Source organism: Dermacentor silvarum, chromosome 10 (assembly GCF_013339745.2).
Source record: "Dermacentor silvarum isolate Dsil-2018 chromosome 10, BIME_Dsil_1.4, whole genome shotgun sequence".
Classification (NCBI taxonomy): Eukaryota; Metazoa; Arthropoda; class Arachnida; order Ixodida; family Ixodidae; genus Dermacentor; species Dermacentor silvarum.
The window spans coordinates 84,356,734-84,380,503 of record NC_051163.1 but is presented as its reverse complement, the minus strand read 5'-3'; the positions used below and the strand labels follow the sequence as shown (position 1 = coordinate 84,380,503).

Genomic DNA, 23,770 nt, shown 5'->3' with positions numbered 1-23,770 from the left:
TCTAGCGCCAGAGATCCCTCTAGTAATTATTGTATGAAACTCTACGTCACCCTGAACATTAAAAAAGCATCAGTAAATCTTTTGTTATCTGATTGTCGGTGAAAGCGATTCAACAGACAAGGGATGGAGGTGAAATGCAAAAACGCCGGTGTGCTTGCGTTGTAGTGCACGTAAAGAACCCCAGGTGTTCAAAATTATTCCGGAGCCCTCCACTGCGGCGTGCAGCTAATCAGAAGTGGTTTTGGCAAGTGAAACCCCGGAAAAAAGAATCAACAGACAAGAAACATTCAACTGCAAAGTTCCCGACGTGTCCTAAAATGATAATCGATATAAATGCGTAGAAATATCGTACTTTTCGATCCACTTGCGCAGTTCTTGCACAGCCTCAAGATATCGTATCACTACAGGCGCTACAGTAGCGACGTCTACCTGCAGGCTCTGGTGACGTCAGCAGCAGCTACGCCCACCATGCTGCATCCTGCATATTCTGCCGCAGGTGGCAGCCATGCGTTAGTTTTGTAGCAGTAGGCCCCATCACTAAACCCTCGGAGCGCGCGCAATCTGTACGAACATTTACGGATCCGCGTCGCAGTGAAGGTGGGCACAGCACATCATTAAAGGTAAGCCTGGCTTTCGTGACGATATGCGAAACGAAACGACCGCAATGTATCAGTATGTAAGAGTAAATAGTGCTCAATCTTGCACTTGTGACTTGCTTCGGGTCGGCCTTGAGCATGAATACAGGGCACTCGTACTAGACAACCGCGAGTGTCGCGCGAAGGGCGAACAGAATATTGATCCGTTGCAGGTTCCACCACTTTATTTGAGTTCTTTTTTCGTGTAAAAAAAAGAAAAAAAAAAGGTGCGTTTGCGTGAATTATCTAGAAGAGAAAATTGGGCGAGTTGGTGGCGGCACCAACTCGCTGGGTGCTCGGAATGATGGCGGCAAGCGCGTCTTTACCGCGATGTCGTGGTTTTACCCCGTGTCGCAGAAAATCCGACGTCGGCGTGCGATGTATGCAGGTGGCAGAGAAAATCGTCCACAACCACGCAGGCCCTCCGAATATATTTAGGTACGCACATGTATATGCCACGCCGTTTTTTTTTCTGCCGGGCTTCGGCAAAGTACAACAAATGAGCACGCAATAGACAGTGCGCCAGATCGCTCAAGTCGCCAAATTGCCACTGCGGCCAGGCGTTGTCATTTTAAAATTCCCTGTGCACCACCAAGGGCTCCAGCCTTGGCAGCCACTCAGGAACATCTGTTTGCGCTTTCAATATCTCCAGCAACCTGTGCACACTTTCGCGGAAATACATGCGCGCTGGTCTTGCGTCTGGGTCACAATAGCCAGCCATTCGGGAGCGCCATATACTGTGCAGGTCCATGAGCATAATCTGGTAAAACGGAAAACCATCCTCATTATCTGTTGGCAGGTACCTGATCCCGTAAGAGTCGAGCGGTAATTATTTTTAATGGTTCTTTGTAGCACATCCGAAAAATATACCCCTTCTCAGCAATGAAGAAAAACCACGGTCTATTGTCTCAAGCTGTTCGCATATGACGCAGTGGGAACCCCGAGCTAGAAAGAAACCCCTTTCCTCTAGAAAAGCCTTAACAGTTCCAGTGTGTAACATGGGGGGAAAAAAAGGTTTTGGTTCCCGGCGACACCTGCATTTTCCTAACTCTTTTAAAAACATTGCCACGTGGGCCTACAGATTAGTCCTGTACAAGGGCACGGTCAACACCGCGCCACAAACGTCCTTGTACATTTTTTCCTTCTAATGCTACTCCAATACTCCATCGAAAAACGTGTGCTTAGAAATTTGACACTTGCAACAATTACACTGAAGAAACCACGAACACCACCTGAAATATATTGCGTCGTCACCACAAAATCGGGCAATGCTCCCCCGAGTCTTTTTTTGACACCGTACGCAGGAATGGGTCTCTAACATCTCGGAAAAATAAAAACTTGTTCACAATCTGTCGCACAAACCAATGTCCCAGTCCTAAACCAACGGCCTTCACCTGCCGAAACAAGTTCGTGCGGCTGCCCCTCTCCCAACTCGACGCCCAACAAAGGCAAAAACACGGTGCTGCTTCTGCACGTTTACTCGGGAACAATGCAGCACTTGCATTACGTACCACAACTTACTGATCAAAAAAAAAAAAAGATTGCACACCGTAGCTCTTGTGAAGACTGATACAAGAGAACTTTTCCATCTGTCCGCTTTTTCTCGCGTCTGTTGTGCCTGCGCTCGCCAGTGCAGATTAGTGTCTTTATGAAATTCCAGCGGCACCCCCAAGTACCTTGCTGGTGCCGTCACCCAAGCCACGTTGGCGAATGTGTCTGGGGTCGAAAGCTATTATCCGTGCGAAAATCCCAGGCACTTACCCCAGTTCACCCCACTTCCCGTTACCTCACTGAAGCGCTTCACTCCTTCGACTGCTCTGTTAATACTTTCCTTGTCCCTGCAAAGAACCGCGACATCATCCGCATAGGCGAGCAATTTAACCTCGGTCGCCTGTAGATTGAATCCATGGATTGTATCGTTATGTATTATATTCAGACATAGCGCTTCTATATAGATGTCAAACAATAGAGGGCTGAGGGGTCCACCCTGGCGCACCGAACGTCGTACGTTTATGGCGGCACCCAGCAATTTAAGAATTAGCCTCGTAGTGCAGTTGCGGTACGCCAAAGCCACTCTCTCTCGTATGACCGAACCGATATTTTTGTCCAATATGCAAAACAAAATACAGATGTGGCACACAATCAAAAGCCTTTTCTAAGTCCAACTGTAGTAACGCCACACGTGCATATGTGGTATCGCAGCATTCGAGTGCACATCGCGCCTTGTGAATGTTGTAAACGATGGAACGGCCTTCGATCCCACACGTTTGGTGAGGGCCGACTATTTCGCCTATAACACTCTGTAGTCTCCCAGCAAGAACCTTCATATAAATTTTATAGTCCACGTTTTCAGGGCGATAGGTCTGTACTACGATACCTGCTTAAATTTATCTGCTTTATCAGTTTTCGGAATAAGTACAGTATGTCACGTCCCAAACGACTTAGGCAATGCATTTACTTCGTATGCCTTATTAAATACTGCAGTCGGCAATGCGGCTAGTTGTTCCTTGAATGCTTTATAGAAGGCTGCACTCAAGCCATCGGGCCCAGGTGACTTCCCAGGGTATAAATTATCTATTGCACGCTGTACTTGCTTGCTAATGGCCGTTTCCAGTCTTAGTTTTCGTTCTCCGTCTAGTCGTTGCATCGCCCTCAGAAAAAATTCTTTAAACCGGTACAGGTCAACATTCCGCAGATCAAACAATGCCTGATAATACTCAAAGAAAGCTTGCCCGATTTCTTTATCTGTCGTGCTGCGTCCCGCCCATTCTCTCACTGACGTGATTCCGCCTTGCGTGCGCTTTTCCCATCCTTAGCGGCCGCTTTGTGGGCGTCTCTCCCGCGGCTAGTTCCTGCGCTCTGGCGCGGACAAGCGCTCCGCGATAGCGTTATTCTTCGTTCAGTTCCAGCTTTTGTTTTATTTTCCTGACGTCATCCATGTATAAGCCAGGCGCGTTGCACTCCAGAGCTAGTAATTTTTCTAGCATAGTCTTTAACTGCGTTTCATTTAGTTTTTCCTTGTACCGCATGCCGCTCGCCCTTTCAATAGCTTTTATTTTGATCTGTTGCTTGCATAGTTCCCATTCTTGGCCCAATTCGTGCATTCCACAACCAGTGACTTTATTAATTTCTTCCTCCAAACCAATGGTGAATTCAACATTATTGAGCAGTTGGTTGTTCAATTTCCAAAGGCCCCACTGGAAACTGTTGCCTCGTTTTTGGTTCCAATGAAACATTCAACCATACAGTGGTCCGAGAAAGGCGCGGGCACTACGTCATATCCATGGCACTTAGGAGTGCCAGTGACAAAAAATAAAAGTACTGAGGTGTATGTGCCACGCCTTCTTTAATGACATGCGGTATATGCGGGTTATATTGCCACACTATTCTGTCATTAATGTTGCTCATACCTTGTCTTGCGTTCTTGGCAAAGCTATTCCTCGGAATTTTGAGCATGACAATCCACAAACAACTGCCATAAAACAAAACACCCACAGCGCGTGCCTTTTATGATAAATCTTCTCAGACTGAAATATTAAAAGTAAAACAAAAACGGGAACCTGAAAATTATGCATTTTTTTTTTGGTGCGGCTGTGCAATATCTCCGGGGCCGCCCCGCGCAAGAGGCCGCGTTTCTACCAGAAAGCTCGCCTTCGTGCATTGCGTTCGCCGTCAGTGTTTCCCGGTAACCATTACGGGTGCTTAAGCTGCAGTTGTCGGGAAGCGTGAAAAGCAGTCGGAGATCTATGAATGCTATCGCGTTCCACACTTAAAAGCGAAGCTTAAGCGTCCTCCACATTTTTCCAAGACTGCTTGGCGGTAGCTTGTTCTAAGACCAGCGCCAGTGTCGTCTTTTCGTGTCCTTGTCTGTCTAATGCCTAGCGCTGTTAGTTTCCTAAACATTATATGCGTAAATTAGTTCCGGTCGTCGGTGACGCTTAGCGGCTTCTAATAATACTAATACGGTAATAATAAGGTAATTAGCTGTAAAATTGACGTAACTGTTTCCTCGTGACAACGTTCTGGTTCGCATTAGTGAGCACCAGGCGTGAATGTAAAATGGCACCATAGGTTATGCTTCAACTTCTATAGGGAAATGAAGTTGTGCCGATCGATGATTCACACAATCCAGCTTGTAGCTATGCTGAGTGCAGGTTTAAGTTCCCTACGCAGTTGAGCTATGTTGTTCTGAAGTCATCGCCCTAACTGCTTACCTCGTGTTAACCGAGAATCTGCAAGGCGAGCTTGTGAAAAACGTCAAGTGACGAATAACCATGGCATTCTTTCTGTACTGTGGTTTGCGTCGGTTTTTACATCGCTACAGTCCGCGGAGGAAACATTTTATAATTGTACTTCTGTTCTGTATACTGCAGAGGTGGAATTTGAAGGTTGCAGGAACGAGCTTCCTATACTTTGATTTATCTGCACGTCGACTTGAATCCCAGATGCGGTTCAAAGTTCACTCCTAGAAGGTTCGCTTCGCATAGCATTGTGCTATTAACCGCGAGCTGTAAAATTGTGGTTATTGCGAGGACGAAGAAGTAACTTGTGACATCAGCTATTGCGTGCATCTTATTTTTTTTTTAGCGCACTTTCTTCTGCTCTTCTTCCTTGCGCGGCCCTAGTGGTGCGGAAACACTGTGGCGAACTATCGGGGTTTGTGTACTGCTCAGGGGCTATAATTGGCGCTATTACTAGAACAACCTTGGGAGAGCCCTATTCGTTGTCTTCTGCTTAATTATTTCATACTTAAAGAAACAACACCGGCATCATCTTAGCATACTAGACAAGAACGTGTCTGAGCCACATAGAAATATTTCGAACGCCCATTAATGATCGCCTTTCACGCTCTGATGCACACGACCAGCACTCCACAACAGCGATCATTGCATCCCCCGTGCTGCTTACATAGCTTAGTTTGTGCTTGCACCTAGGCTTAATTATTCGCATGGGCGTTTTTGTTGGTATGCTCCCGGCATTTGGCGCGGCGTGGTGGTATTCCTTCAGGCGGTGTTAACTGCCAGTGAGTGCGGCTTCTGAATTCGTCGTTCCAGTATGCCACGACTCTCAATCATGAGTTCCGAGTTTTCTATTTTGGAAGACACTTCCTTGCTCGCCATTCAGAATTCGTCTGGCAACTCCAAATGTTTGTTACACAGATCATGCACAGGATCGGCATATTCTAGCTTGGGCTTTGAAGTCACGATGCATTCTTTTAAAGCGAAGCTTTGTACCTCTACCAGCCAAGGGTTCTGTCGTGTTCGTCGTTGTAATCAAAAAACGATCCCGACGAACCGCTAACAATTGCAGGTATAGAAGTATAGCTTACTTGTATTCATGCATTCAGCGTACAACTAAGCACTCGTTTTCGCAAGAAAAACCACAAAAACAAGCTTCAAAGTGATGAGCCAACATGATGGATGATAAGGGCTGCGGGCAAACAACGGAAACAGGCTCGGTGCGGCCCGTAAGATTAGATTGCAGCTGCTTGAAAGAGGGTTGACGTCATTCGAAACCCTTCCAGCCTAGTAACTGCTTCGGTTCATTTTCTAGACTACCCCACTCTGGGTAGACCACGGAAAGTAAAGACGGCAGAAGAGCGTGAACATAAGGCTCGGCGGAAAGAACAAAATCGTCTCGCTCAACAGCGTCGTAGGCAAAACCCAGCAGCTCTCGCACAAGATGCCGAACGTATGCGTCATTCCAGGCAGCAGGACCCAGCGTATGCCACTAGAGAAGCGGAACGTGTGCGTCAGGCCAGGCAGCAGGACCCAACATACGTCGTCAGAGACGCCGAACGCAAGAGGAGCGCCCGCCGCGAGGACGACGAGAGGCGCGAAGCGGAGAACGCTGCGAAACGGCGCAAGTACCACACTGATCATTTGGCCAAGTTCAAGGGAGCTAATTCTAAATTTAAGAAGAAATTTGTCGACGTAGAGTTTGGGTTCACTTGCTCCGTGTGCGATCGACTGTGGTTTCAACACGATCTAACGTGCATCGCAAACGTTAGGAATGCAGCGACGAAGAAAAGTGAACTCGGCGTGTTATCGAGCAACTTCTCGGGAGCGGACGTTGCGAACTTTAAAGTGTGTGGTGCCTGCAAAGACTCGTTACTCGAAGGTAAAGTGCCTCAACTTTCCAAGACTAACGGATACGTATATCCTCCGATCCCCGCACATCTGCCTGCGCTAAACATAGTAGAGGAACGTCTGGTGGCACCTAGGATTCCGTTCATGTCAATCCGACGTCTCTCACGGAGGCGGACAGTTTGGAATAAAGGGCCAAGTCGTCAACGTCCCCATTGACGTACAAAAAAATATCAAGTGCGCCGCAGTCACCGTGAGGGTGGCGTAAAAAGCTTCGCTTTCCAACCACCTTCACAGGGTGGATTGGCGGGCAATTTTTTGCAACGTGCAGACTTTAACGTGCTTTGTGACGCCAGTTGCATTTCGCGTGATTGCTTCTGTAGTTAACTTCAGATGCAAAGAAACTGGATGCATTCCAGAAGCTGCTTTTTCATTTTTATATGCATCTGAAACCAATAGCTTTCACTCGTCGTGGTAGTTCTGTATTTTGCTTATTGATATTTCCACTCTTTCCCACCGCTCATTTCGGACATACTTTGGTTCTACCTTAGAGGCGCCTTAAGCTCTTTACGACTGGTGCCGCGGAAGATGGGCGCCCTTTCTCGTTCGCGCCGTGCGCTTTCTTGTTGCGTCATCTGAGCTACAGCATAAAACGAGGTAGTTAATACGGCATCAATCGCAACCATCGTGCGCCTACTTGGATGGTACTAATGAAACACCGTTCACGCTCGCGTTTCCTACTTGCGTCACTAATGGGAAAGACAACGGGTGACGTTTACTTGACATCGCTGGGACTACAGCAGATACAAATTGGGTGTTGATCTGCATTATTCCCAGTGTTGTCCAAAATGATGAAACAATGGCTTCTGGTAACTAGCCAAGTAAAAAATAAAAAACGGGTAATTGCCGTTTTCAAACCTGCACACGTTCCCTTCTTCGCATAGCCTTCCTTCTGGGGTGTTACGTGCCAAAACCAGTTCTGATTATGAGGCACGCCGTAGTGGAGGGCTCCGGAATTATTTTGGCCACCTGGGGTTCTTTAACGTGCATTACAACGCAAGCACACGGGCGTTTTTGCATTTTGCCTCTATCGAAATGGGGCCGGGATTCGATTCCTCTATCTCGTGCTCACTTACGGCGCATCCGAAGCATTGTGACACTGTCACCGACGAACTCTCATTGGTTCCGAAGCGTCAGTGAACTTCACTTCTACTCTGCGAGAACCGTTTCTGTTCACACTTGCTACCTGACCTTCTCGTCGACCTCGTGCCATGTGGCTACTGTACCATTAACACTCCGTAGAGGCTACAATAACACTCCGTACAGAATGATAATATATCAAAACAAACAGGTTTCTTTTGAACGGACTGTCGTTGTCCTGTTTGGTCGATCGGCGGACTTGGCAAAGAACGGGCTCGTTCGTTCACTCGCTCTCTCCGGAAGTACACCCCTTTGGGCCAATTGGTCTAACATGTTCTCGACACCATCTGTGGTTTTGAAAGCGCACAGGCCACAGACGCACCCCAGCGCTACTACAACCCATTTATTCCTCTAAGCAGATCACCTATTTATATGCTCGTTCGAGCGCATGCGTCATGACTTAACATGAAAACGCGAAGGAATGTCTGCAAGAACCATCGCGTGTTTTGGATACAATCGTTCATAATCAAGCTCAGCCTCGTGCAATACGGTTGACGCCTCGCTTATACGGATAATGGTACGCTCGTTCGTTCTTCCGTATTCACTGATAATGACAATCATGGTTCATGCAATTTCTTACCAGGCAGTTTCCACTGCAACCGCATCCCGTTTCAGGCTATTAGATCAACTAATCAAGCTGCGGCTATTCTTATGATCCCTACACGCACGATGTTTCAAACCCGGTGAATAACGCTGCTCGGCTAGTGAAGTCCTACTCGTACACAACCTATAATACGTGCAGACTACGGAAGCAGTGCAGCCTTAGAAGCCTCGTTGCGGGGGTTTTGCCGTGCAGTACTTGATGTCCGTTTTCTACGCATTAACTTTGCATATGAAAACTGAAAGTTATGGACTAAAGTTTCTGTAAAGTTGCACGATATACCTGCTGTGTATATATATATATATATATATATATATATATATATATATATATATTGTTACACACGAGGTGTATAATGTCGAACCCGACGAATCTCGCTGATTCGAGCGCGGTCCCGAGGCAGCTTGGCTCCCGTCGTTCTTTCTTTCCCCTGGTTGTCTGCGCGGCAGCCGTGGTTCAAGGCAAGAGCTCGTGACTATACATTATATATACAGCTGCCTCTCGGTGTCTTACTAAGATTTGGTAGCATGCGCTGCGGCTGACGGTCGCAGGCACATATCACTCCGCTGTTCTGGCGGTAAATAGTTCCGCATCTCCCCTGCCTTTCGTACGATAGATATATCCTACAATAAGACGTAAAAGCAGATTTATTTTGCGATAAGTGTCGCGTACTCAATGTTTTTTTTTTTCATATGCGACTACTTTTCGTCGCCGCTTTCAGCATTCATAGCACAGGTCTCGATTCTTCGTAGCGTGTCCTGCTATGTAGGAAACGACGCATACTTTTCCTAGTTTTCTACTGGAGCATGTTCTGAGGAATTTTTCGTCACTGTCATTGCGGCTGTACGGCTGTCTAAACATCGGTACGTAGGTGATGTGCTAGTAACCCAACTGTTTCTTTGCTCAGTATCAGTAGGTCCCTTGCTCGCCACAATAATTCCCACGCCGTTTTCTGGCAAGCGGTTGGAAAAGGGAAGTGATTATTCTTGACCAGAATTTTTGCTTTTGGTAAAAGGCAGAAAATAAAAGTAACACCTAATTGTTTTTTAAGTAAAAGAAACACGTTGAACTTTGCCCTCATGTTTTGCCTGACATCTTCCCGGTATTTCGCAAAACAAGTGTACTCTTATTTGCAGCGCAAACCAAACAGAGCAGACACGAAGGAAGGACGACACAATGCAAACGCTGAATCGCAACTAAGTTTATTGCTGATAAACATATATAAATGAAGTACCTAACAAACTACTCCCGCCAGGAAAAGGAAATGCTTAATAAAAACGCGAATTAAATGCAGAGATGCAATCATACACATAAATGTAATTTATTTTCCTCCTTTGTAGCGCTCGTCAGCCTCACTTATGAAATTGCCGCCACTCTTTCAATGTGCTATGCCTCTGCTGAGACTAGCTTTCTTGGTGTTTACAAGCATGTACGTAGAAGTAGAGGTGCTTACCACACGCTGAACGAGGCGATGGCAAATGTGCCTAACCTGTGTTCTTCAAACTGGAGAAATATTCTGTAAACCTTCCGTTGATACATAGACCCATTTGCCTGATGCGTCCTTATGTGCCCCGACCAATGCAATGTTACAATTGCTAAATGCTGGGCCACGTCAGCGCTGTCTGCACAGGCCAGACGGCATGCCTTCTCTGTGGCGGCAGCCATGACCATGGCCGGGCACGACTGGCGAGCGCGCTCGCTACTTACGGCCTTCTCACCCGTAGGGGAAACAATGGGAGAGTTTGTCAGCACGTTTCGCCACCCATCGGCGGTAGGGGCGCTGCGACCCTGACCCTTCCTAGGGTCAAGCAAGAGATAAGCAAGAGATGATTAGAGTACTAGTGGAAAAAATCAGGGAAAAGATGGATACGACTGGGTCTCTTAAAATCATAAATAGCGGTACAAGGTAAACTTTCGAAAAAGAAAAATGAGTTATACAAAAATGCTCGATAAAGAACATGTATAGTACACCTGATTAAATCGAGCAGGCTAGGTGACTATATGTCGCCGCCCTGTTTCAAAGGGGATGCCAATAAATCATCATCATTCCTCCCCTGCTCCACGTGCATGCGCTTGCCTTCGCACTCGCACGATCGTTTTTCCCGCGCATTTTATTCGGTGCTCTGTCAGTGTTGTTCAGTCTGCAGTATTGTATGGGCTCCTGAAGACGGTCGCACAGCTTTTTGCCCTTTAGTACGTGCGGCCACACTCAAGACTTGGCGCCGTTCATTCACATCGGTATATAACTGCTATGTGATGGTGTATTGCTGTGTTCCGTATTGCAAGTCCGGTTCCAGGAAATCACCCGGTGTTTCTTTACATCAGTTTCCAAGCAATGAGTTTCTAGCCTGAGTTTCTAGCACTTTTGGACAAGATAGTGTTTTTTTTTTTTTCTTTTCGATAAAGCCTCCGAACACCTGCCATGCAGGAAGAGCAGTCCACCCCTATTTACAAACGCTCCCACCTTGAGCTGCCCTGAAGGTGTTGACGACAGCCATGCGAGAATATCCGCAAATCTAATTGCCGCGAAGTTTCTGAGAATACTCCTTGTAAATCACTCAAACCAACTGACTGACGAAAACGACAAGCCTTCGGCCTATGTACACAAGTCGCCAAGAAACACTTTAGATTGTAATTGTAAATAAGACACATTTGTGAGCTACTGTGTCCGCAAGAGTTCTTGCCTGAAAGTATGGCAACCATTGTAATACCCTTGTCACACGGCACGTGTAATGTCATTCGCAGCGAATGAGATTAAGTGTTAATGCCATTTTTGTTGCTTATACACGGGCATAGTGAATGACATTCACAGCTAATGGCATTCGCCCATTGGATGAGTTTCCCGAACTCATTCACGCGCGACTTGTTTAATCTCGACGAAAAATTACAAAATAGGTAAGTAAAAACAAAGTGTAATATATTTTCAAATAACCATCCAATGTTTACCGTTGTATTGCTAACAATATACTCAAAATATGTAAACAAGAAGCACGATTTGTAAGGTCTCGTTATCATAGCAGCCTGCCGAAAAACATTGCCATCAATTGCGAATGCCATTTTGACGCAAGTTTGCCCTTAGACTGGCAACACAAGACCGCAATGACATTCGGTATGATTGTAATTAACTGCAAATGACATTACACGTGCCGTGTGACTGGGGTATGGGTGCATATGAGCAATACATATTTATTTTCATTCCTCAAAATGCATATGCGTTTGATGGCGGTGAGCTGTTCTCCCGGCGCATGCATCTCCATGTTCCCCAGTGCAGCTAAAGGAGCTCGATGTGTTAATACGGTTACACTGCATGCATTTATAAGAAGCCTAGATGAACCATTAACGCTTCCTCTAGAATTAGGCGACTAGTTCTTGAATGCACGGTGACGTAAGAAGCGCGCTCGACCCCATCTACCAGCGTTGCGCGCGCTGCACAGATTAGCTGGGAACAGCTGAGCAGGGTGAGGTCGCAGCGCCCCCCACCAAGCAGTGGCGATAGGCATGAACTAGCCCCGATGCGAAGGCCGGGCGCGGCCGTGCCATGACATCTTCATGCACAGTAAGAGAAATGAAGTGCTCGAAATGCGGTGGACCCCACAAGCCCAATTCCAAGGATTTTCCTAAACAGAAAAAGCGAGATAAAAATACTTAACCAAATGCGCACGACAAGTATGTCCCACAAAGAGGCAGCAGCGTCAGTGCAACGCCGGAGGAGACGATCGCGTCGTTGGCGTGCACAAGTTGTATGTGCAAACGAGAGCTCTCTGGCTTCAATTCCGCAGGTCCAGCAGAAGGTAGTTCAATCGGCATCGATCAATCTCTCCGAGCCATTGCTTCAAGCGAGCCTAGCAAGCCCCCAAGCCTAGCAAGCCCACGCTTACCAACGCGCACATGGGTCTTAGACTCTCCGCGCGAACAAGGACAGTGCACAGCAAAATGACCGTTGGACTCTGTCATCAAAGCGATGCTGCGACAAATAATGGACGCCCAGCAGCTGCTACTGTCTGGTTTAAGTACGCCGGTGGCGCTAACAGCTGCAAAAATTATGAAAGCTATAGACCGTCTTCTAGCTACACTGCAGTAACCTGTACCTATGCCCGCGAAGATGACTGTGCTGTTCTGCGAAGTATGCACGTACGTGATGCACAGAAACAGTATGCTGTGCAGCCCTCATAATCTCCTTCCTGTTGACACCCTATCCCTGTTATTCCCCCAAGCCCCTTCCCGAGCGTGGAGTAGCAAGCTAGAGGCACTTTACTCAGGCCGACCGGAGTCTCCATCTTTCTGCCATAAAAAAGTCTCTCTCTCTCTCTCTCTCGCTTGGCTGATGTACCATGGTCCGAATGACAGCTTCTTATGTTGAACGACGTTGTCTCGAAGGGGTGCTAACATTTGCCTATGCTTCATCCACAAGTTTTATGCGCAACTTCGCTTTATGCCTGCACGTGAGATTGCAAGGCTTGGCACAGGCTGGGCAATTTCTTTAGGCATTAAAAGAGACAGCCTTAGCTCCGTAATGGTTCGCTACATTTTTAGACCAGCCTACTCACACACTCGGCTTAATTCCCTGTTTTTTTTTTATCAAATAGAAGCTGTAGGTGCGCACTGAATTCTTTTTGCTGCCATAATTGGTGACAAGTCTTCATAAACGCGCTCAAATTTCATGAATAGCGTGTACCGGCCTGCAACAGGCACCCGTGGTCGCAATAATTTGCAAGGTATGGCGGCAGCGAGTGCTTAGCAGGTCTGTGATCGGCCAGTGTTGGCGAGTTTCAGGACAACGCCTACATGCATGTTCCACTTCTGCACCTTTTCACGTCAGAACGATGGTATTTCTCATTCTCTTCCCCCCCCCCCCCCCCCCCTAGAACTCTGTCGGGCCGTTAGCGCAATGCCACTGGTATTGCGCTGCGATGCACGTGGTCGAGGGTTCGATTCCCGAACATGTAGGCGGAATGCACCAACTTTCATGCAGAGAGCCTTCCATTACAAAAAACGCAACTGAAAAAAAAAAAAAACAGCGAATTTCTAACCCTCTGCTTTGGCATCCTTTATACCCCGGAGTGCATTTCCGGGATGTCTGGACACATATGTATACATTAAAACGGACCTTTTTCAATGCTGCGGTTTCAAACGCGCGCCGCTCAGCACAGAAGCCCATTGGCTCGGCTCTCCACGGTTACGGTAGTTTCTCCTGTCTAATTGACCAGCTCGACATTTGACATAGGTCTCGAGCGACGGCTCTGCCTCGGCCTACGTCGAGCGTCAATTTTAACCTACAAGAACCTCAGCTACTACATAAAACCTGTGACGTAAGTCCAAGTATTACTTTTGTGCTTGGTTCACTTCAGACACACGCCAAAATCCCGAGAGAGAGAAGAACTTTATTTATTTCCGGCAGATTGCTGGGCTGGGTTCCCACCTAGGAGCCAGCGGAGAGACCGTGTCTCCCGGCAGCTTCCTCGGCCTGCTGGATAGCCCACAGTTGCTGGTCCAGGCCTGAACTGAGCAGCGCAGTCCCCCAACGCGCCCGAAGGCCCTCATTGGAGGCCGCGACCCCAGTATTGCTGATTAATGCTGGACATGCCCATAGGATGTGATCTAGTGTGGCTCTGGTGTTACAATACTGGCATAGATTGGTTGTATATAATTCGGGGTATATATGGTTCATGATGACAGGGTTCGTGTATGTTCGTGTTTGTAGCTGCCGCCATTGAACGGACTGGGCCCTATTGAGCTTGGGGTGAGGTGGTGGATACTCACGCCTTTGCATTCGATAATGTTGAGTAATGTCACAGAATTTAGTGAGCCGATCGTCCCATTCCCACACCACCGCGGAGGTGTCCGTTCGAGTGGCTGCTTCTTCGAACCCGGCTCGGAACGTGAGACCTCGAACCACGTTGTGCGCCACCTCGTTTGGACTGAACTCCGGCTGATCAAGAGGTGTGTGGGCTGGGATCCAGAGGATTTGTACGCATTTGTCTGCCTCATAAGTTTTGCCTGTATTAAGGATCCGCAATGCCTCAGGGGAGATTCTGCCGTTGGCGTAGTTTCGCACGGCCGTTTGAGAGTCGCTGATGATGTACGAGGCATTGGTGTGAGCTATCGCCAGCGCGATAGCCACTTCCTCCGCCGTTTCTACGTGTCTTGTGGCGATTGATGCGCTTGCTTTGCATTGATGTGTGTGGTCTACGACCGCAGCTACGAAGCGGTGACGGTCCCGATAGCGTGCTGCATCGACAAAGACCGCTTCCTCGTTGTGACCGAAAATCTTAGTCATAGCTTTGGCTCTACTGACGCGTCTGCCCTCGTTGTGTTCGGGGTGCATGTTCTTGGGTATCGGTGGAACTGTGAGTTTAGTTCGGATATCGCGTGGTATGTCATGTTTGTCGCCGTGTTGGGTGTGGTAAGAGATGCCGAGATTCTCGAGTATCTGGCGGCCTGACTTAGTCTTGGCCAATCGCTCGTATTGTGATATTTGTTGCGCCTCGATAAGCTCCTCGAGGGTATTGTGTAATCCCAGTTTAAGAAGGAGGTCTGTGCTGGCGTGTTGCGGCAATCCTAGTGCTTGTTTATGTATTCGCCTAATGAGGCTGTTGAGTTTTGCTTTTTCTGCGACGAACCATCGGTGATAGGCTGCCGCATACGTGATCTGGCTGAGTACGAATGATTGGATGAGGCGGAGGATGCTAGACTCTTTCATACCTTTGTGTTTATTGGTGATGCGTTTAATAAGGCGCATCGTGTTCGATACTTTTGCGTCAATGTTGCGAACTGTCTCGCCGTTTGTGCCCTTACTCTCGATGATCAGTCCTAACACCTTAATTTTATCCACGGTTGGTATGATGTGACCGTCGCTTGTCGTGAGTGTTATATCGGCGTGTATTTGTGCTTGGTGATGTTTGGGTGGTCGGCCCTTGAGTGTAGGGCGATATAGCAGTAGCTCGGATTTCTCCGCCGAACAGGATAGTCCTGTCCCTTGCAGATACCTTTCTACTGTGTGAATAGCCTCCTGTAATATTTGTTCTATGAATCCATCACTGCCCTCGCATACCCAGAGGGTGATATCGTCGGCATAAAGAGTGTGATGGAGTCCGGGGATTTTCTGAAGTTGTGACGGAAGGCCTAGGAGGGCGAGGTTGAACAGCATCGGAGATATCACGGAACCCTGCGGGGTGCCCACGCTTCCCATGGTTATCTCGGACGATGTGAGCGCTCCTACGGTGATGGTGGCTGTTCTGTCCGTTAGAAATGCTCTGATATAATTGTACGTGCGAAGGCCCAAGTTTAGGGTGTTGATCTGATTTAGGATGGTGCTGTGTGTGACGTTATCAAAGGCCTTCTTAAGATCTAGGCCGAGAATGGCCTTAGTGGAGCGGCCTGTGCAGTCTATGATGTGGTGTTTCAGCTGCAGCATGGTATCCTGGGTCGAGAGATGCCTACGGAAGCCGATCATGGTGTATGGAAATAGGTCATTGTCCTCTAGGTAATTTGTTAGTCTATCCAGGAACATGTGCTCCATCAATTTGCCCATGCACGACGTTAAGGAGATGGGCCTAAGATTGTTAGTATTTAGTGGTTTGCCTGGTTTAGGAATGAGGATCACCTGGGCCTTTTTCCACTGCGGGGGCAAGCTGCCGGTGGTCCAGCATTGGTTAATGTATTCTGTGAGTTGCGTGATTGACTCGTCGTCAAGATTACGTAGTGTCTTGTAGGTAATGGTGTCGGGACCTGGGGCAGATTTGGAGTTAAGTTTGTGCAGGGCGGCGCGGATATCCGCCTCGGTGAATTCCTCGTCTAGGGTGGTGTTGGACTGGCCTGCGTAGTCTGGGTGCTGCTGAGGAGGAACCTGAGAGATGTATTTGAGCTCTACCTCCCTAAGGAAATCCTCCTCTGTGCCCTTGTACGCGTGTATGAGTTTGTTTATGGTTTGTCGGTGGGCAGATTTGTTGTCTTCTGGGTCGAGTAGGAATCTGAGAAAGCGCCACGTTTTACCTAAACTTAATTGCCCGTCCATTGCATTGCAGGTTTCTTCCCAATGTTGTCGGCATAGCTGTGTTGCATACATCTCTATCTCCTTATTGAGGAGCGCTATGCGTTTCCTGAGGTTTCTGTTGTGTTTCTGTGTCTCCCATCTCTTTTTGAGCGATTGTTTTGCCTCCCACATGTGGAGGAGCCGGCTATCGATCTCTTCGAGTTGTGCCTCAGGAGGTACAATGTGTGTGGCGTTGTTAACATCCCGTTTAAGAGTGTCAGTCCAGTGTTCTATGTCGTCGATGGGTTGGACCTGGTTCTCGCGTGATTTGCGGAACTCAGTCCAATCCACTAGCTTGAGCTGTTTTCCCGTGGGTTTACGTGGGCCGCCCTGAACGTGTATCGCGATGATGTAGTGGTCGCTTCCTAGGTCCTCTAATGTGTTCTGCCAGGTGGCTGCGGATGTGTTTCTAGTGAACGTTAAATCGGGTGTTGAGTCTTTACTGGAGCTAGTGCCCGCGCGGGTGGGTGCGCTAGGATTGGTCAAGGGGGCGCGCTCGGGGTCCGAGGAGGCCGCGTCCCAAGGGAAATGGAACAAGTTAGAGGCTGAAATAGCGCAGCTAAAACAGATGTTAGCTCATTGCAACCAGAAAATTACAGCTTTAGGCGAGGAAAACAGGACCCTCGAAGAGGAATTATGCCGCTATAAACAAACGGAACAAGTTACACCCGTAGCATCACCACCCTTAGCTGTTACACCCACGGACCAAATGGAGGAAGGGACTACACCCCCACCACCCAAACGTAAAGCCGAAACCCAGGCCAATGAAGACAAACCCAAACGCGCACCAACCGAGACTAATGTCGTAACGGAATTTCAGCAATCCATAAAAGAATTAAACGAGTGGATGAGTAACTCATCCCGACTGATCTCAGCCCTTACTGAACGTGTAGACAGTATAGCCAAAATTACTCAACAACAAAATGAACAACTTCAACAGCGACTCCTCGCAGTGGAGGCGTTGATTACTCCTTCGCCACCTAGCGGCCTGGAACCCATGGCAAGTGTGCAACAACCTACCTCGTCGCCCTTCAGCTTGATACAGCCGGCGACATTTGTCCCCCCCGCACCCAATCATAGCTAGAAATCCTACCTACACGATTTGGCAATGGAATTGTAGAAGCTACGCAAACAAGAAAGCGATTTTACACCAATACCTTAGGCAAAAAGATAAACCCGATATCATTCTATTACAAGAGACCCATGGTCTCGCTAAATTGGCAGGCTATCGCTCGATCGGCTACGCCGAAGGGGAGACGACCGCCCTTACCACATTAGTTAGACGAAACATTACAGTCAAGCAACACGACACCAAAATTACCAATATAGACAATATCTTTATTGAACTCATTCCGCAACGCAAGACACACGAAAGTCTCTTCATACTCAACATATACAGCAGCCCCAAACACAAGAAGCAGAGATTTCTCACGCTCTTTAAACGCGCCCTCAACATCGCCGACAGAAATCCCATCATAATCGGAGGGGACTTCAACGCACCATATACTGCCTGGGGATACTCTTACGTGTTTCCCAAAGGCAGAGACCTGTGGTTCGACTCGCAGCAGGAGGGCTTAACTCTCATCACCAAAATCCCGACGCTACAAGCTTTACTCCGCGAACGCAGTCCTGAAAGGGACAAATAAAGTCCCTTAACGATTTCCCCTAGTGCATGCTTCCACTTCATTTCCTTATGAGATGCGCGCTCCTTTCTATAGCTGATGACTAGGAAAGCTTTTGGCCGCATTCCACCGCGTCACACAAACCATCAATACACCAATGATAGATACGCATGTTACGGTGTATAACACGGGCGCTCTGTGGTACTTTTGCCCTCGACTATGGGTCTACCGATGGAGCACTCTCGGGCGAAGGTGCGAGTATACCAGGAGCTCGCAATTATTTGGAGGAAAGCACCCACGAGACTATTAAAGGGCCCTAAGCGCACAATATGATCGCCTTCGACAAGGACTCTCAGACGGGCATTGGTCGACTGATGGTGTTTTTTTTCCGCGAACACCCCGACAAAACTTAGTACAAGGACAGAATGCATTAACTGCGTCCGTCCTGAAGCGTCGACGCGTACTCCTGTGGCGCCTACGTGTTGATTTGACGGATGCGTGTCCGTTCGTTGCTACAGAGCCTGTATGGTGTATGATATATGGTGCACGAAAGCTCTGCGACAGTGGCTGAGGGACCCACTCGTCACTGAAATTTTCAGCGTGTCTTGTCGTAATGCAGAAGCTGTCGCTTACAAAGATATCGACCCGGGGTTGATTTTACTGGGATTTTCTATGTGCGCGCGTTGGCGCGTATGCCGTTACACAGCTGGCCTCAATACTGTTTTCCACTCCGGAGCTCCTTCGTATCTTCCCTTCTACACTTTGCTAACTTTCGCCGAATGCTCAAAAGAAACGTAACTGCAAATCGCGTATTAGCGTGATACTTGTGGCTCTTTCTGCGCCTATTTTGAGCACTATCACAACTGCCCGTTCATAGCGTCATCTCGCACGATGCCGTGGTGTCGGATACTATGTCCTTTGAAATTAAAAGCCGGTTCCCCCGTCTCCTAGGCTACGGTTTCTTTTCTTAGTTTGGTTTGGTGCCTATGTCCATGGCACAACCCACTAGAAGAGATCGTCCATAAATCGGTCGCCGGTGGGTGTAAAGGTAAGAATACTTAAATAGGACTTTCTAATTTAAGAATTGTATATCCACTGGTTCTTGTCAGTACCGCCACCGCGAGCATCATGAAATTGCCTTCCTCATTTTCCTGTTACATTACCTTATTCCTATTTTGAGCGACAAAATATGTGCCACTGCATTTTGGTAGCAAGCACGGAACCTCATTCCGACAGACGAATGTAAAATATTTTCCTGTCACTTTGCAGGAGTACGGCTTTCAATCACCTAGCACAAGAACACCTGAAATTCCATACTTTGATCCCCGTTAGCGATGAACAGCTGCGAGTATGATTCTGGTCGTAGTTCCTGTCTTGCGATATAAAGGCGCCGCTAGACCTCGCTTATTCCGTTTCTAAAGGACGTATAACTTCAGGAGAAGTAGCGCCATAGAGCAAGATCGATGACATTGCAACCCACTAGTCCTCTATACAATTTTCGCTGCGAGGTATTGCCTAACAGTGCCGATTCTGCTCAGCAGCTATGTTACACGAGTTCTGCTGACAAAACTCGCTGAAATGGCCTGTACGTATAATCCATCCCGACTTCGTAAACAGCAGCGAAGCGCGAATGAAGCCTAATCCTTATTTGTTCCTTTTGTGAGTGCGTAGATCTAAAAGGGCCTGAAAACTAACGCGTGGTTCGCTTACCTATGCGACTCATCATTTGCGACTTTGGCTCCTTGTGCAAACTTAGTTTGGAAATAAATACTCGGGCCACAATGCATGGCGGAAGAGATGTAAGCCGCAAGGAGCGGGCCACCAATTTTTTGAAGTCAATCGGGCCCTTGCACCTTTCTAGTCCACTTTCGTAGCAAGTACGTTTTTTTTTTCTATGGGTACACTGCGAACATGGCCATCGACTGAGCACGTTTTGGGGGCGGACGGGCACAGTAAATATACCTGGTGGCGAAGCTTTCATAGAAGCCCATACGTTCAAAACATGGCGGTTCATCGGCGCTTCATGGGGCTTAGCGCCATCTGTGTGAGGAGGGACCACTTCTGGCAGAAAAAAAGTGACGTAATTTTGTTACCAATCGTGCGAAATTTGTTTTGGTGGCCTGCCATTAGAGCTGTATGTTCAAATGTCCCGCCATCCGACTTGACGCTCGTTTCGAGCTTTCAGTGCAGAAAGCGATACAGGAAAATGTCAGCCGTACGGGCGTCGAAATCAAACCGCTGAACAGAACATACTTGCTTTGGAGGCGGACGAAAGGTTTGAGTGTATAGGGCTGGTCCCATCGTCGGACATCATGCCCGTCTACCAGAGCAGCCGCACAAAATCAAAGTACACAATTATCTGGCGGGCGTAACACAACACCGTGGTCGTAACTGGCTACGTTTGACTGAACAGGTTTAGAAACGATGAAACTACCCGCGCCGAGAAATCCAAACGTCCACAAGCACATCAACACAATGTGTGAAGGGGAGGGGGGACGTATATTTGTAACAGGTGAAATTGACGACCGCACCTTTCTGTACACTTCAAGAGCTGTATAGAATTGCAAGTGATAGCGCTGTAAACGCCTTCTCCTATGGTGGGCGCTGAAAAAAAGAATGGCACGTATTGGTAAGTTGTCTCTGTTCTTTTCTCGCCACGCGTGCATACAATTCATTAGGAATTTTATTTTCGTTGAATGAATCAAACTGACTCGTTTTATTTTAAAAAATGCTTTTTTTTTCTTTCCCACTGTTTGTTACCTCCTCACACAATCGCGCTTCAATCTGCTCCCATAACTACCTTTGCTGATGTCGGTGACAATTTGTTATGAACCGCTTTTCATCCGAAGCTAAGCGACCGATTTGGATTGGCCTTTGGACGGAGCTGAGGAGAAGTGCGAGAGGCTGCGTGAGTTGCGAAGGGTCCTTATTCGTAGTGGCACTATAAAAAAAATTCAGAGACAAAATTGAAAGCACGGTTAGCAAACCCATACATACTCTGAACTGACTTGGGTGAAAATTTTCGCCAGTCCTTCCGAAGTGATTGCCGACTTTCTTACTGCTTGAAATCTGTTCCGATAGGTGTGCAACTGATCATAGGTTCATGTCATGGTTAAGAGGTTGTATGCCTAGTGGCGCGTATGTAGTGACCCAAGTTGGTGTAAAAGAAAGAACGAAAACTCGGACACAGGTGCCAGATAGTGCTTGATCTGTAGGAATGGTGATTGCATTAAAAAAACATTGTCACGCAGTGTCGCTGAACAATTGCACTGTCGCAAGCGTCTGTTACATTCCTTGCTTGTTGCTGACTTGGGGCCCTCCCCCCCCCCCAAAAAAAAACAAAAACAAAAACAAATCTAACTACTCCGATTGGTAGCGGCGAGCCTAGTGGTCTGTTGCGCAACATAGACTGACGGGTCAAATCTCGGTGGCTGATATAAAAAAAAACTTATTCATTTCTTGTACACTTTCTTTCGTGCAATGTAACACCTTCGTGGCTTATAAATTTTAATTTGATTAGATTTCTTTACGAACTTAAGTACACGTATGTATCTAGCCGCTTACACCAAGTCCCTAAATTGTTTACCTTCGGCCGTCAAGAGTGTTCTCGTGGGCGTTGTCGCGTCGCCGTTCCTGCGTCGTCTTCCGGCTCTCGCCATGCCATCTCCGTCATACCATTTTCATAATGCCATCTTCTTCATATTGCCTTCGTCATAACTGGGCTGTTGGGATACGTCGTCCTGCATCGCTGCCATACCGTAGTTGCAGTTCAATCGTCAATTACTGTTAACCATCCACTAGCCGGTGCACCGTTGTAGGTTTTTCTTCGTAATGCAGTCATTATCATGTCGTCGTTAATTAAACTGCCATATTTTCAGAATCACTCTCTGTATGCCTTCGTCGTTGCTTATTTATTTCAACGAGGTCCCTGTGTAGTAGCCACAATTGTAAAGGTGATGGCCTACTTTCGCAAGCAACTGTCATTGGAAAGTAGGCCGATAACGGGGGCAGTGTAATGTGTTACATAACTGAAACAACGGCGGTCTGAAACTAACCACTGCAAGGTCCGAATACACGTCTTATGCAATGCAATGTTACTACTGTTCCAATGCTTACTACACTGCCATCAACAGTCCTTCACTGCACACTGGCTGATGATGATGATGATGATGCCTCAATACTTGGCACAACCCACTGAGGGGGATAGGTCACGTACCGGGTGGTATAATGATAGAAATTTAAAATAAATCAATTTATAAATACATACGTAATAAATATGAAAATAAGTGACTAATTGAAAATGAGAAATAAAGCAATATTAAAAAAATTAAGCAAGTCTATACTAAGTTAGTCAGCCTTGCCTGAATAGGAATAGTAATATGAAGTTAATAAATTAAATACAGCAAAGTAAATACGTATATTTTGAATAATAATATTACAATTGAGGTTTTGTGACTTTTTGAATTTGCTAAATCTATAATTTATTGAAGGATAAATAATGTAAAAATGGGAAAATATAAGGCAATCTTTTTGTGTCACATAGAAAATTATAAATGGCTCGGCAAACATTCCCGTGGCTATATCCTAAGACCGTGGCTCCAAGTGAGAGCACAACTGAACTGCTTAACGGCAGTCCTAGATTACGAAGTGGTATTTCCAAACATCGTTGTCGATGATTAGAAAACCGCCGACACGATAATAAAAACCGATCGATAGATTCTGGTTCATGGCAGAGGTAGCATAATGGGGATGCCGCCAGACCACATCTGTGCAAATAAAAATTTAGTTGAGGAATACGGCAACGCAGTCTTGTAAATGTTACTTCGAATTGCCGGTTACGACACCACTGTCGATTCCAAGAATAATTTAGATGTATGAAGTCTGTTGATTTTGCTTATGCGAGGCTTTTCTTGTCTTCAGTCAAAGAAAACTGCCTATATCTGGCTGCAGTGATATACGCAGTTGCCGGCAGCACAGATAACGCCGGACCCTATAAAAAAGCTCGCGCTAAAGAATCGGCCCTTTCATTAAGTTGGATGTCTCGGTGGCCTGGTACCCATACTAAATGAACTAACTTTAAGTGGGGAGGAGCTAATGTATAAAACTTCTTAAAGCTGTCAAATTTGTAGATGCGCTAAGCGCGCTGCATACAGAAAGGGAATGTGTGGCAATAACAACTTTTGTAACAGGTAGCGGTAACTTTCGGAATGCAAGAATTATTGCCAGAAGTTCGGCCTGAAAAATTATGTGTAATCTGGCAGGCGAAGTGAAAAAGACCAACCGAGGGGTGGTGAGTATATTCCCACGCCTGCCTTCTCTTCACACGAGGAAGCATCAGCCGCTATTACATTTATTAGGAAATGGGCCAAATAATCTTGCAAAAGGGCATTCAAATATGTTGGTGGCAGCAGTTTTGCGTTATTGGGGAAAATGTCCGCAAATTCTATTTTAAACGACAATGTGGACCTATCAAACGGAATGATTTCCCTAATGCGGACGTTTAAAGGTGCTAATTGTGCCTGCACAAATACAACCTGTGGGGTATGTAATCATGGCCACGTGATCTCAAAAAATGAATTTGGTTCACTAATAAA

General features: G+C 47.1%; 1 protein-coding gene across 1 annotated transcript in view; it reads left to right on the top strand.

Annotated features, from left to right (window-relative positions):
- The first annotated feature begins 483 nt into the window (after positions 1–483).
- LOC119431671 (uncharacterized) overlaps positions 484–23,770 on the top strand; it is a 63,799-nt gene continuing 40,512 nt past the window's right edge. The window contains exon 1 of the mRNA XM_037699149.2: positions 484–620. The gene's annotated coding sequence lies outside the window, so the exon portion shown is untranslated. The remainder of the gene's footprint in view (positions 621–23,770) is intronic.